General features: G+C 54.3%; 1 protein-coding gene across 2 annotated transcripts in view; it reads right to left on the minus strand.

The window, feature by feature from the left end:
- Positions 1-14,975, minus strand: part of AHRR (aryl-hydrocarbon receptor repressor) — an 83,747-nt gene that overhangs the window by 44,642 nt on the left and 24,130 nt on the right. The gene's annotated exons all lie outside the window — the stretch shown is intronic.

The following is a 14,975-nucleotide window of genomic DNA, read 5'->3' on the forward strand; positions in this document are numbered from 1 at the left end:
TCCCCAGGAGCTGGTCAGAAATGCAGGGTCCCAGGCCCCCAGTTTCCCTCCAGGTTGGGTGGGGCCCACTGCAGACGGAGACCCCTCACACGCACATTCACATACAGACACACGCACACAAACACAGAGACACATACAGAAACACACACATAGACATACATAGACACACACATATACACACTCACAGAGACACAGACATACAGACACACACAGACACATGCACATACAGAGACACATACAGACACACACACAGACACACAAACACACACAGACACATAGAGAAACACACAGACATACACACACAGAGAGAGACACAGACACACACATAGACACACAAACACACAGAGACACACACAGTCACGCACACACACAAGGACACTCACAGACACACACAGAAACAGACACACACAGAGACACACACAGTCACGTGCACACACACACACAGTCACGCACACACACACAGTCACACACACACACACACAGGGACACAGACATGCACATACACAGAGACACAGAAACACCAGACACACACAGGCACATGCACACACAGAGACACACACAGTCACACACACACACACATACACAGTCACGTACACACACACAGAGACACACACAGTCATGCACACACACAGTCACACACACACACAGACACACACACAGTCACGCACACACACAAGGACGCTCACAGACACACACAGAGACACACACAGGCACGTGCACACACACACACATAAGGACACACACAGGGACACAGACATGCACACACACAGGCAGCAGCCAAACTGACCACCCGTCTACCTCCCTGGTCCAGGCTGAGGGTGTCCACAGGAACAAAGGGCTCCTCCGGAAGCCCTCAGCCCCACCCCCGTGGTCCCCTCAGTGGCCCTGCCGTTGCCTCTCTGATCCCCCTTCTCAGAAGCTGCGCTCCATCCCCTCCCTCCTCCTCAGAAGCTGCGCTCCATCCCCTCCCTCCTCCTCAGAGCTGTGCTCCATCCCCTCCCTCCTCCTCAGAAGCTGTGCTCCATCCCCTTCCTCCTCCTCAGAAGCTGTGCTCCATCCCCTCCCTCTCCTGCAGGAGAGACAACCCATTTCCCAGCAGAAGGTGCTGAGCTCCGGGAAACACGACAGTCCACCTTGGCCCCGGGCAGAGACACAGATGGCCGGGCTCCCTCTCCATGAAGGGGAGGTTCTCTCTCCCTCCAGCAGCGGAGCCCCTCTCACAGTTGCTGGTTTTCAAGGCACCGAAAAATCTCTGAGCTCAGAAGCCAGAGGCGCTAACCCTTAATCCCTTGTGTGTGCCTCTCTGCTCAGAGGGCAGAAGGGTGAGTGCCCAAGACTCCTGGAGCCAGCCCTTCCTGACCGGAGGCTCAGTGAGACCAGGAGCTGCGCTGGGGTCTGCAAGAACCTCCTGGGGCCCGGGCGCGCCCCGCCTCTGACTGAGGACCACACAGCCTGGTTCCAGAGGCTGAGAAACCCAGGAGGGAGTGGGCTGGGGCCCAGGCCCACTCCCATCCCTGCTGCGGGCTTCCCAGAGGGTCCGGCCCAACCGCCCACCCAGAGGCCACGTCTCCCAGGTGGTCTGAGGCCAGGAGGAGGGGGGCAGGACCCCACTCCCCAACCCAGGGCACCAGGGCTGTTCCCTCCAGGACCCAGACCAGCGAGGCCTCCCAACGGACCCACTGCAAAGCTCAGTGTGGGGGCACCCCCCACCAAGGGGAAGGGGAGGTTTGGGGACAGGCTTCCAGGCTCTCCTGCTTCTCAGCCCTGCAGCACCCGAGTGGGGGTGCTGCTGCCCACAGCTGACTGGGGGCATCCCCAGGCAGTGACGTCACCACACAGGGGATTCGCTGACCCCTGCTGGGACCCTGCCCCCCACTCGAGGACACAGGCTCGCAGGGGCCAGAGCCGACACAGGCGGCCTGGGGAGCGGAGGTCGCTTCTGGAGGCATAAGTGGGGGTCCCCTTCCAACTTCCCTCCCCCCCCCCCACCACGGCGCGGCAGCATCGCGTGCGCCCCCAGCAGGCACCCCAGCTTCCCGCCTCCGCAGCCACATTCCGCGGGGCACGCCCGGCAGGGCCTCCACGGGCCGCTGTCACGCGATGGGGCGTCAGCGCCGCAGTGACAGCCGCTTGGCCCTCGGCCAGGGCCTCGCGTGCGAGCAGGGCCGCCCGCGCGCCCCACCCCCAGGCCTGCGGCGAGACTGGAAGAGGCGAGACTGGAAGAAGCCGAATGCGATTCCTAGGCTCTCCCGGAGGCCCCGCCAGGGCGGGGGCGGGGGCGGGGGCGGGGGAGCGCGGCCTTCCGAAAACCCCTCTGAGCCACAGCCCCCCAGGTCAGCAAACTCTGGTGTGGATGGGGGTCAGAGCCAGGGCCGGGGGCTGGGGGTGCCAGTGCTCTTAATGGGGGATGGCACAGCAGTGGGGGAGTGGGGAGGGAGAGAGAGTGGGGAGTACCCCCAGGGTGGGGGGTTGGGGAGCCCCCCACACTCCCGGGGCCCTGTGGCCAGCACCTGGGTCTGCTCTTTCATCTCAGCATCTCTCTCCAGGGTCGGCCTCTCTCCCTCCCTGCCATGGCAGGCGGGGTTGGGGGGTCTCACCCACGATGACCTGGGACTGAGCCCCAGCTCCGTCTGAGTGGGCCCCAGAGGGGAGGCCAGGGTCGCAGACAGGGTCTCTGCAGACAGCCCCAATTCTGGTGCCCTCCCGCCAGGCCTCTTCTCAGACAAAGGGCAAGCCCACCACCACGCTCCTCTGCCCTGTGCTCCTGGTTGCCCCGGTAACATGCCAGGGAGAAGAGCTAGCAGAGAGCAGGTGTGTGGGGGGGGGTCCATGGGGAAGTTTGTGGAAGTTGGAGAGGAGTCACTGCAGCCTCTGGGCCCCGCGAAGAAGGACTTGGCGGGGGTGCCCCAAGGCCCAGGGCTCCAGGAACCCCCTGAGGTCCAGCCAGGGACGGGAGCCCGCGCGTCTAAGGGTCTCGTGCCCCCACTGAGCTGCTGTCCCCACCAGCCAGCCCTGTGTTGTCCCCAAAGAGGGCCAAATCACATGACACAGGTTTCGGCCAGCACCCATGACCCACCCGCCCCACCCCGCAGGCAGCCGGCCTCCTCCCCACAACCTGGTCTCTGAGGGGCAGTGGGAGGGGCCGCCAAGACCCCCAGCCCCACGGAAGCTATCCTGGCCCAGGGCAGAGACTGGGGTCGGTCTCCACACTGTCTGCAGACAGAGCTCAGGGCCTGCAGGCGGAAGAGGCGGCCGGTCAGGGCTGACCCCGCCCAGAAACGCTCGGACTCCCTGAGGCTGGCACAGTCCAGCCTGAGCCCTGAGACTGCCGGACCCGGGGCTCAGCCGAGGCCCTGGGTTCCCTCCCCCCCGCAGGCCCCATAGCTCCGGCCACAGCAGAGGGTTCTCACTGCCCTGTCTGAGCTGCCCACCAGTGGACCCCAGAACCAACCAGAACCAGTTTCCCTCACTTCACTGACTCCTTGCATCCCTGAAAGGCTTCCCTGATATCTCAGTGGTACACAATCCACCTGCAATGCAGGAGACACAGGAGACACAGGTTTGATCCCTGGCTGGGGAAGATCTCCTAGAGGAAATGGCAACCCACTCCAGTATTCTTGTCGAAAAACCCCATGGAGCCTGGCAGCCTGCAGCCAAAGGGTTGCAAAGGGTTGGACATGAGTGAATGTCCAAGCCCATCCCTGAGCTGCTTGTCTGGAGGAGAGAGGCTGTGTGTGATCATCATGCAGACGGCGGGCATCCCTGTGTGGGCTGGGCTGCACACACAGCCTGGGGGGGAGACTGGAGAGGCTGCTGCCCTTAGGGGCTCAGCCCCACCGTACCTCACCTCCTTCCCTGTCCTTCACACAGAGGAGACGCAGGGCAGCTGCCACACTGGGCCGAGTCACGTGGCACAAGGACCCAGCCCCACCTGTCGCTGCTCGGGGTTCTGTGCTCGGGTCTGGCCACCGAGAGGTGCCAAGTGTCCCTGGTGGAGGAGAAACCCGGAGATGCCCCGTTTCTGCCTCTGGAAGTGCATGATGCCCAGAAGCCACCTTGCTCCTGGCCAGCTCCCCAGGGACAGGACAGGTGAGTCCAGATTATGGACACAGGGAATGTGGGGAGCAGGGGGCTGTCTGGGCGTGGGGTGCAGGAGTTCCGCCACCAGGGTGATGAGAGAGGAGCCAGGGTACCCCGGGGAGCTGGGCTGGACCTCAGCTCTGACGAGCAGCAGCTCCTGGAGTGGATGGGTCACTGCACACACAGCCCAGCCCTGACCCTCCAGCAGCACACCACCCCGGCCCACGCGCCCAGGGCCGCATTCATGCTCGGCCGTGTGTTCCTCTGGAGGCAGCTGGTGTGAGCACAGCGCAGCTCAGCTCCCTCCATGCTGCGGAGGGAGGTCAGTGTGGAGGGGGCAGAGAGCGTGGAGCCCCTGGGACCCCAAGGAGCAGGCCTGCCCCCCTCTCCTGCACGCTTCCAGCCCAGATGCCCTTTGAGGCCTGCTCGGCAGAGGAGCACAGGCTCAGAGCAGGGGTCCGGGGGCCTCGGCGCCCCCTGAGATGGGGGTGGGCCGCTGGGGGTCCAGCACACCACCCACCTGATGTGCCTCGAGAGGGGCCTGGGCAGCAGTGCCCTGATGTTCCGTGTCTTGCTGCCACCAACTCGGCACAGACCTCCACGCGGACACCTGTGTGCCCACATTCCTGGCCCCAGAGGTGAAGGTGTCAGGAGGGGCTCTGGGCCACGAGGGGAGCCCCACGAGCGGGATGAGTGTCCTTATAACAGACCCCAGGGGCACTCTCACCCCTTCCCGGGTGAGGACAATTCAGAATTCAGTCCTCACCAGAGCCTAGCCATGGGGCACCTGACCTCGGGACTCCGGCCTCCAGGACTGAGAGGTGACGTCTGTGTGTCTGTCACAGCAGCAGAGCTGAGACGGGAGTGACCGCAGCCATGTCTGTGGTGGCCGCTCTTGGCCGTCCCCTTTCAGCAGCTGAGACCAGGCCCAGGGAGCAGGCGAACTCAACCCTCCGAAGGTGCCCTGTCACTTCCCGCAGGGACCGCGTGCCGTCCTTGAGACAGGGGCCCAGGACGTGGAGAACCAACTTTTCCGAGAGACTGGGGAGTTAACTGGCTTCGCTCACCCCTGCCCCCACCACCAGCCCCTCTGGGTGACCCTGGGGATACTTCTCAGGGGCCCAGAGGCCCCACAAGTCCAGGAGCACATGTGGGTCCCACGCAGCGTGGTGCACCTGCCGGGGGAACCAGTGGCCAGGCCTGGGGGGCAGATGGAGAATGCGGGGCCCCACTCTGACCTGAGCTCCCACCCCAGCGTGCCTGCAGACCCCGCCGCAACTCTGGCATCACATTCATGGAGCACCTCAGCTTTCAGACATTCCAACTCTCGCCCACGCCTCGCTTTTCAAGAACTAAAAGATAAACTCCTTGTCTTGCCGTTGGAGGATGACCGTGAATCACACAGGCTGGCAGAGAGTGCTGTCCTGTGACTCGACAGCAAAGAGGTCCGCAGAGGGGCCGGCTGGCTCTGTCTCCTTCTGGACAGTGGTTTTCTGCACCTGCGCTGTCAAGAACAGATGTGCTCACAGGGTTATGGGCTGTCGTGCCAGAGTCTGCCCGCCCAGCACAGGAAAGGTGACCGGAAGCACGTGGGCATAAGTGGCCAGGGCTGGACCAGCTCTCATCTCAGCCCCGAAGGAGGGGGTGGGGGTGTGGGGGCATGTCCTTCTGAGCCCCACAGTTAGGCGGGTGCGGAGGAGGGGCTCCAACGGCATCCAGAGCCCCAAGCTCAGTTAGGTGAGAAGAAACATCATGCGTGTGAATAAATGTGCCTATGTTTAGAAAACAAGAGTCCACTCCAGGACGCAGACCGCATCAGCTTGTGGGTTTTTTACAGAATGAATTTCCCTGTTTTCCAAAATAACCAGGGAAGCTCCAGAGGTTTCACAGCTCAATCTGGCTCCGGGCACCAGGAAAGCGGAGCCCCCGCCTCCACAGCTGCCTGGCCCAGTCCTCTTCACTGGCTTTCTGGGGTCTGGCGGGCAGGAGCCCAGGGTTGCAAGTCCTGCAGAGGAACTGTGCTCTCTCCTTAATCCCCATGCTGCAGTGCAAGTTTTAGGGAAGTTTTCAACTATTATCTCCTCAACTGTTATCTCCTCAAATATAGCTTTTGCACAACAAAGGAAACTATAAGGAAGGTGAAAAGACGGCCCTCAGAATGGGAGAAAATAATAGCAAATGAAGCAACTGACAAAGGATTACTCTCCAAAATGTACAAGCAGCTCATGCAGCTCAATACCAGAAAAATGAATAACCCAATCAAAAAATGAGCAGAAGCCCTAAACAGACACTTCTCCAATGAAGACATACAGATGGCTAATAAACATGAGAAGATGTTTAGCATCGCTCATTATTAGAGACATGCAAATCAAAACTGCAATGAGATTTCATCTCACACCGGCCAGAATGGCCATCATCAAAAAGTTTACAAATAATAAATGCTGGAGAGGGTGTGGAGAAAAGGGAACCTTCCTACACTGTTGGTGGGAATGCAAACTGATACAATCACTATAGAGAACAGCATGGACAGTCCTTAAAAAACCTGGAATAAAACTACCATACGATTCAGCAATCCCGCTACTGAGCATATACCAAGAGGAAACCAGAATTGAAACAGACTCATGCACCCCAATATTCATTGCAGCACTATTTACAACAGCTAGGTCATGGAAACAATCTAGATGTCCATCAGCAGATGAATGAAAAAGGAAGTTGTGGTGCATATGCACAATGGAATATTACTCAGCTATAAAAAGGAATGCATCTGAGACAGTTCTAATTAAGTGGATGAATCTAGAGCCTATTAATCAGAGTGAAGTAAGTCAGAAAGGGAAAGACAAATACCACATATTAATGCATGTATGTGGAATCTAGAAATACAGTACTAGTGATTCTATGTGCAGGGAGCAAAGGAGACACAAATATAAAGAACAGACTTGAAAAAAAAAAAAAGAACAGACTTGGACTCAGTGGAAGAAGGAGAGGGTGAGATGATTCGAGAGAATAGCGTTGAAACACGTACATTACCATATGTAAAATAGATGACCAGTTTGAGTTTGATGCATGAAGCAGGGCACTCAATGCCGGTGCTCTGGGACAACTTGGAGGGGTGGGGGGTGGTTCAGGATGGAGGGGACACATGTATGCCTATGACTGATTCATATTGATGTATGGCTTCCCAGGTGGCCCAGGCGGTAAAGAACCTGCCTGCAATGCAGGAGATGCCGGAGATATAGGCTTGATCCCTGGGTTGGGAAGATCCTGTGGAGGAGGGCACGGCAGCCCACTCCAATATTCTTGCCTGGAGAATCCCATGGACAGAGGAGCCTGGCGGGCCTCAGTCCATGGGGTTGCAAAGAATTGGACACAACTGAAGAGACTGAGCACATGGCAAAAATCACAATATTGTAATTATCCTCCAATTAAACTAAATCTCTGAATTTAAAAAGAGAAGGCGGGGGGGGGGGGGACACAACCAAAAGTAGCTCTTTGGGAAGAAAAAGGAAAGGGGATTTTATTTACACGCGTTTTGGTTCCACATGCTCTTGATGGTAGAAGAGGTCAACTATTCCGGTTTCTCACTTAATTTCAACAGTCTGAAGGGAAGTGTACAGTGGCAAGCCCAGGGCTCAAGAAACGTTTTGAAAAAGCAGACAAACCAAAAAGAAAAAAAAACAGTGCTATAAAGTCAAGTAGTTATTCCATGAGGAACTGCATGGTGTCAAGATAAGCAGGACACAGGGACTTGCCTCATGGTCCAGGGGTTAAGAGTCCACCTTTCAATGGGTGGGGACCAAGACCCCACAAGCTGTGGGGCAAATAAACCCGCCCTCCAGGCAGGAGGAGATACCACCCTGCAGGGTAAAGTAATTGGAGAGTCATTCCCTGTGGACTGGAACTCCAAAATGAGGATAGCAGGACAATTAAGACAGGAGGCTGGGCCCTGCCCAGACCACATATATCTCATTCTAGAAGTCAGGAGACCTCCCCAACCACATATGCACATAAAGGCTCCTTGGAGGTCAAAGGGGGAGTTATGTCAAGGGATGTTCTCTACCCATATGCCTTATAAAATCCATCTTGGCTAAGGGATGCATGCAAACACATGGGAGGATCTTGAGATACATCAAATGCGGACTGTGAACCAAGGAAATCAAAATGATTGGCCGAAGGAAACCAGAAGAAATGCCCCATAAAGGTAATTCAAACTGCCACAAGGACACAAGTCTAGAGACTCTCTCTGAGTCTGCCCATGTGTCTATCCACATATACTGTACTTATTCCCCTTAATAAACACTTGCTTCACGGACTTTCCATCTTTGTGGGAATTCTTTTCTGCAAAGCCGAAGGGCCAGAGGCCTGGTCACTGACCACTGGTCTGGTGGCCAGGATCTGGGGCTCTCACTGACACAACTTGGCCTCTCTCTGGCTGGGGACCCAAGCCCCACTACAAGCCATCGCAGGCCGAGGCCACATCACCACCACTAGAGAGTCCTTCACCACAGTGAAACAGCCCACATGACGCAACGAAGATGCCACATGCTGCAACTCACAGACAAATAGATAAGAGGACGATCAGAGCACATTCTTCCCTTGCGAAAGGACTGGTTTCTTCCCCTAAGAATTCCAGACGAGCTCTAGGAAGATCAGCTCCTGCCAGCCACTCACCTCACCCTCTCTGCTGCTCCTCCTCCAGCTCCTGCTTATCTACAATAACACCAAGTCAGGCACTCCAGGTTGAAGGGGCAGACTGTCCTCAGGGCAGCTCCAGCCAAGAACAGGCCGGATCTGGAGGAGTGGCCAGCTTGGCTGTCACAGTGTCTGATGCATGCGCATAGGATGAATTTGTAAATAAAGTTACAAAGAAGCCTCCAAGTACAGAACTTGCACATCACCCAACCTGGAGCCCATTGGTCACCACCAGTGACTCCAGGGGTCGTTTCCACCACAGTCCTGCCTGACTCACCACCCACAGGCAGGGTTGATTGGGCAATGGGTGGGGGGAGGTCTCTGCCCAGGTGCTTGGGGCCTTCTATGGCCGAGTCAGTCTCCACCCCTGTGCAGGGACACAGCCCAGCACTGAAGGTCCCAGTGTGGCTGGAGGAAGCCGCCAAAGAGATGACTCTGAGCAAACGCTTGGAGAAGGGAGACCCCAGGGCCCGGTCATGAAGCGGCTGCAGGTGAGCTGGGTCAGCGGCCCCCAGGAGTCCCCTCCACCCCCTCCCAGCACCTGTCCCCTCAGGGGCCCTCGGCTCAACCTATGGAACCACCGGTGGTAACTGTGCTGCTCAGAGCACACTCTTCCCTTGCAAAAGGACTAGTTCCTTCCCCTAAAAATTCGAGGCGAGCTTTAGGAACATCAGCTCCTGCCAGCCCCCCACCCCACCCTCTCCGCTGCTCCTCCTCCAGCTCCTCCCCTTGACTCACACCCTCAGCAACTTCCCTGGTTCACAGTTTTCTCTACTCCTTCTTCTTTTCGTTTGTGTTTTATTTTGAGACAACATCAAGCATGCAGAAATGTTGTAAGAACAACACCCAAGTCCTCTGCCCAGAGAACCCCCCTCCACCCCGGGACTTCACCGACTGCCCAGAGCATCCTCTCAGCCAGGCACGGGCTACTGTCCATCCAGATGCCCCTGGTCCTTCTTGACTCAAGATGGGACAAGCTGCTCTGCAGGCTGCCCCTGAGGTCCGGTTTGCTGATGCGTCCTCAGCATGTCCAGAGGGAACATCACAAAACTAAGCAGTGTCCTCACACATCCTGCAGCCTGGCACACAGGGTCGGTTTCTTCCGGGACTGAAGAGGCCATGTTTGGTCACTGGGACAGTGTGCTGGCTTTCCCCACTGCAGGGCTTCCCTCTTTGTAGCTAATTAGTACTTCGTTTTTCAAGACTCAAATATTCCATTTCTTACTTTCACCAATTTTAGTGTCCATTGACACTTCCAGCCTGAATTATTCCTACAGTGGTTACCAACTGGGCATTTTATAATTCACCTCCGCTCAAAAGTCACCCATCTAGAGTCCTCTCTCCTGGCAGTTTGGTCAGGTATCATGGTGTCTGTTTAGTTGTTCATTTACCTATATCCATGCAGATTTAGGGAATCCCATCTCATTTGCTGGATTATCATCTGTCACCACACACGTTCATCTTAATGCTGAGACTGTCCCAACCTGGTTAGGGGAGCCCCTCAGGAGGCCTGGGTCCCTGGGGAGCCCCTCAAGGAGGCCTGGGTCTGGGGGTATGTCCCCTCAGGAGGCCTAGGTCCTGGGGCAGCCCTTCAGGAGGCCTAGGTCCAGGGTTATGTCCCCTCAGGAGGCCTGGGTCCTGGGGAATGTCCCCTCAGGAGGCCTGGGTCTGGGGGTATGTCCCCTCAGGAGGCCCAGGTCCCGGGGGAGCCCCTCAGGAAGCCTGGGTCTGGGGGTATGTCCCCTCAGGAGGCCTGGGTCCCGGGAGGTATGTACCCTCAGGAGGCCCAGGTCCCAGGGGAGCCCCCTCAGGAGGCCTGGGTCTGGGGGTATGTCCCCTCAGGAGGCCTGGGTCCTGGGGCAGCCCTTTAGGAGGCCTAGGTCCAGGGTTATGTCCCCTCAGGAGGCCTGGGTCCAGGGGTATGTCCCCTCAGGAGGCCTAGGTCCAGGAGGTATGTCCCCTCAGGAGCCCCAGGTCCCAGGGGAGCCCCCTCAGGAGGCCTGGGTCCGGGGGTATGTCCCCTCAGGAGCCCCAGGTCCCAGGGGAGCCCCCTCAGGAGGCCTGGGTCTGGGGGTATGTCCTCTCAGGAGGCCTGGGTCCAGAGGTATGTCCCCTCAGGAGGCCTGGGTCCAGGGGGAGCCCCCTCAGAAGGCCAGAGTCCCAGGAGAGGTATGTCCCCTGAGGAGGCCTGGGTCCAGGGGTATGTCCCCTGAGGAGGCCTGGGTCCGGGGGTATGTCCCCTCAGGAGGCCTGGGTCCGGGGGTATGTCCCCTTGTGCTCTGAACACAGCCTGCTATCCAGCATGGACGGTCCAGGCTCATCTTGTCCGTTCTCTGCTCCTGCTCTGGACAGAGGCCAGAAGGCATGAGTTCCTTTCAGTGATGAACTGCGTCTGGAAACCGAGGTCTGAAGGCCACCTGTGTCCCCTGTTGTGGGATGGCCACTTCAGTAGACAGAGCTGGAACACACATACACATGCACACACGTTTAGGCACACGTGTGTGTGTGTGTGTGTGTGTGTGTGTGTGCACAATGTGAGTTCACATCAGGACCTCTGTTACAATTCTGTACCATGGACTCAGTATAGGGTGGACTTATTTTTCATTTGACATTTAGTAGAAATTGCTTTAAAACTGTCTGGGCCTAGATTTTTCTCTGTGGGAAGATTTTAACCACTCATTCAAATAGCCATATGACTATTTGGGTGTTTTATTTCTTCTTCAATTTTAATAAGCTATATTTCTAAGCATTTACTATATTTTCAAATCTACTAGCATAAATTTGTTCATAATAATTTCAAGCCATCTTTTAAATATCTGCAGCATATATCATTATGCTTTATATAGAATATGCTATATAATATTCTTTTTACTTCCTAATACTGTTTGCTATTTTTCCTTGATCAGTCTCACCAGATCTTTATTGTTTTATCATTTTAAAGGAATTCTATTGTATGTTACCTTTCTATTTCACAAATACCTTCTGCTTTATTATTTCCTATGACTGTTTTTTATTTAGTTCACTTTATCAACACTGAATGCTTAGCTAGTTAATTTTCATCCCTTCTTCTTTCACATTAGACCCTCAAGTTGATTTATTTCTAAGAATTGCATTAGCTGCAGCCACACATTTTGATGGATAGAGGAGCCTGGTGGTATTCAGTCCACGGGGTCACAAACACAACTGAGCATACACACACATTTTGATTTGCAAATATTTCCTCAGTTCTGTCATGTTTTCTACTTTGGTCTCTGTTATTTACAAATGTGTTTATTTCCAAATGTAAGGGCTTTCAAGTCATCTTTTCTACAGATTTCCAGCTTAACTGGCTTGAGGGCTCACCATGCATTCTTCATGATTTTGTCTTTTGAAATTTATTGTGACTTGCTTTATTGACCAGTATATTTTCAATTTTGGCTTCCCAGGTGGCTCAGTGGGTAAAGAATCTGCCTGCAATGCAGGAGACACAGGTTTGAACCCTGGGTTGGGAAGATCCCCTGAAGGAGGAAATGGCAACCCACTCCAGTATTCTTGCCTGTAGAATCTCATGGACAGAGGAGCCTGGTGGGCTACAGTCCATACAGTGGCCAAGAGTTGGACATGACTGAAGTGACTGAGCATGCACGCATATTTTCAATATATTTACAAGTTACATGTGGGCTTGAAAAGATGTGAGTGTTAAGTTTCAGAGTACAGTGTTATGTATGTCCATGATTAACCCTTTTTTGCATTTTCAAATCTTCTTTAATTGTTACCGATTTTTATTTATCTGATCTATCAAGTACTGAGAGAACTATCTAAAATCTTCCTCTCTGATGATGAATTTATGTATTTTTCCTTATAGTTCTGTCAATATTGGTTTCATATTTTTGAGGTGATGTTATTAAAAGCACAGAAATTTAAAATTATTCTCTTTGCTTGATAAAATAAAATGCTTAATGACTTTTAAATGATAGGCTCTCATGATCTCCAGTAATATTTTTCACCCTAAAATCAAGTTTTTGACATTAATATAGCTTTACCAAATGTATTTCAGTTAGTATTTTTCCAATTTATCTTTTTCCATCCTTGTACTTTCAACCTATCTGTGCCTTTTGTAAACAGAGACATTCACTCTGATAATCCTTATCTTTTAGTTGGCCTGTTTAGTCCACTTACATTGTCTGTAACTAATGACACATTTGGAATTTTACGCTTTCTATTTGTTACACTCTTCCACGTTTCTTTTTTCTTCTTTCCTGTCTTTTTCTTTTAATTAATTACATTTTCTCATTCTACTTTTTTTCTCTCCATTATTTTGAAAGTTAAACCTTTTTGTTGTCTTGATGATTATCCTGAAAATTTTATTATGAATTAGTTACTCAACCTCCAAATTTAATTAATACAAGAAATGTTGAAATCTTTAACTCAAATCTCCCTCTCCAAATTTATATGCTGTCATGGCCAGGGCTTTATTTTTCTCATTTTTTGCCCTTACCGTATGCCATTATTACTATTTCACACATCAGTGTTTGCTCTGATTGACACCCTTCTCCATTCCTCCTTGCAGCCCAAACCTTGCCTTCTTTCTGCATTTTAAAGGAGGTACATCCTTTAAAAATGTTTTTTAAAAATTTATCTTTGGGTTCTCAACTGCACTTAGTTTTTAGTCTCTTTGAGTATCCCTTAATTTCCTGCTGACTGAGCGATACATGTTTAAAGGTTCAGATATTTCATCTTGTATTTCACATGTCATCCACCTGATGGCTACAGTTACTGACATTGTATCTGCTGGAAATGGAAGAGTCTGTTTGATTGGTGGCAGACCTTCCCCACTGGACTGTAAGTCCTGGGAGGCGAGGACCACAGCCGCTGCTCTGTTTACCTGCATTAGAGCTTGCTGTTACTGTGAAACTTTCAGTCTGAATTGGGGCCAAGGCCCCACCACAACATGTTCCAACTGTTGGCCCCAGATGACCTTGGCAAGGCTTCACATAGGATGTCAGAGGTGAGAGATGTTTGAGGCTGGAAGTAGGACTTCCTTGGAGGGTGATGCTGTTGGTTCCACCCCCCCAACCTGCGCCAGAAGAGGGCTGGAGGCCCCTGCCCCTGCCAGCACCCAGCAAGAGGAGCTTCGCGATGGCCCTGCGAGGCCTGCACGTGCCTCCAGGGGCCCGTGGGGTGGGTGTCTCTCTATATTCAAGAACTCCAAAGGTGTTTGGGCTGCAAGTGAGAAGCACCATGTGTCAACCAGGCCCGGCCCGTCAAAGACGTATATCTCCTGTGGAGCAGGTGGGGCCACAATATCCAAACACTTGCTGAGGGTATCTCAGCTCCTCCCGGGAGGATGCCTGTAGGCGTGTGGCCGTCTTGACACTTGTGTTAAGGAAGGAAGTGCAAGGAAGTGACTAGAGAGGATGGGTGACCCATGTCAGCCACCGAGGCAGACAGACACCCCAGGCATGTGGTCCTCAGAGGCCGGGAAAGCACCAAGACCACCTGGGTGCCAGCTCCCGGCAACGCCAGGCAGACTTCTCCCAAACTCACCTCTTCTTCCTGCTGCTGCTGTCACCTGGAAAGGCCAGAAACCGTGGCTCTGGGATCACTATCCGTCTCCCCACCCACCCCAACCCTGCCTGCTGGACCCTCAGACTAGGCAGTGAGAAGGCTCACACTTGAAATTCTTTCAGAGATTTATTGTTCGGCTGGACTGATCACACTAGTACCAGTGACGGAAAGACCTTAAATGACCCAGAAGGGACAGGGAAGGTCCGGGACTGCCCCTGGTCCATCCCACAGCAGTGAGAGAAAAAGCAACGCTCTTTCCTGTGTTGTGGGGGACACAGGTCCTGGAAGGACTCAGGAACCAGGAGAGAGTGAAAGAATGAGGAGCCTGCACACAGCCTGACGTGACCGAGAGCAGCATATCTTTGCTGGAAAGACCCCGGGGGCTGTCCTCCAGAAGCTGTCCGTGCTGTGGGGACGGGGCTCCCACAGGGGAAGAGCTGGAGAGGAGATGCAGCCCCAGCCCAGCCACAGCCACATCTCAGAGGGAAGGAATTCACGGAGCAGCCCCATGAAGGCAGGGGAGTCTGGTCCTGACCCGGCTCCCAGCATCTCAGAGGCCTCGCACACCTTGCCACTCAGAGGTGGGAGCGCCCACTTGCAGAACACAGTGGGGAGGGCCCCCTGGAGCCTCCACCCGCAAGGGTGCTCGTTCTCAGGGA

The sequence above is a fragment of the Cervus elaphus genome, chromosome 25 (assembly GCF_910594005.1).
Source record: "Cervus elaphus chromosome 25, mCerEla1.1, whole genome shotgun sequence".
NCBI lineage: Eukaryota > Metazoa > Chordata > Mammalia > Artiodactyla > Cervidae > Cervus > Cervus elaphus.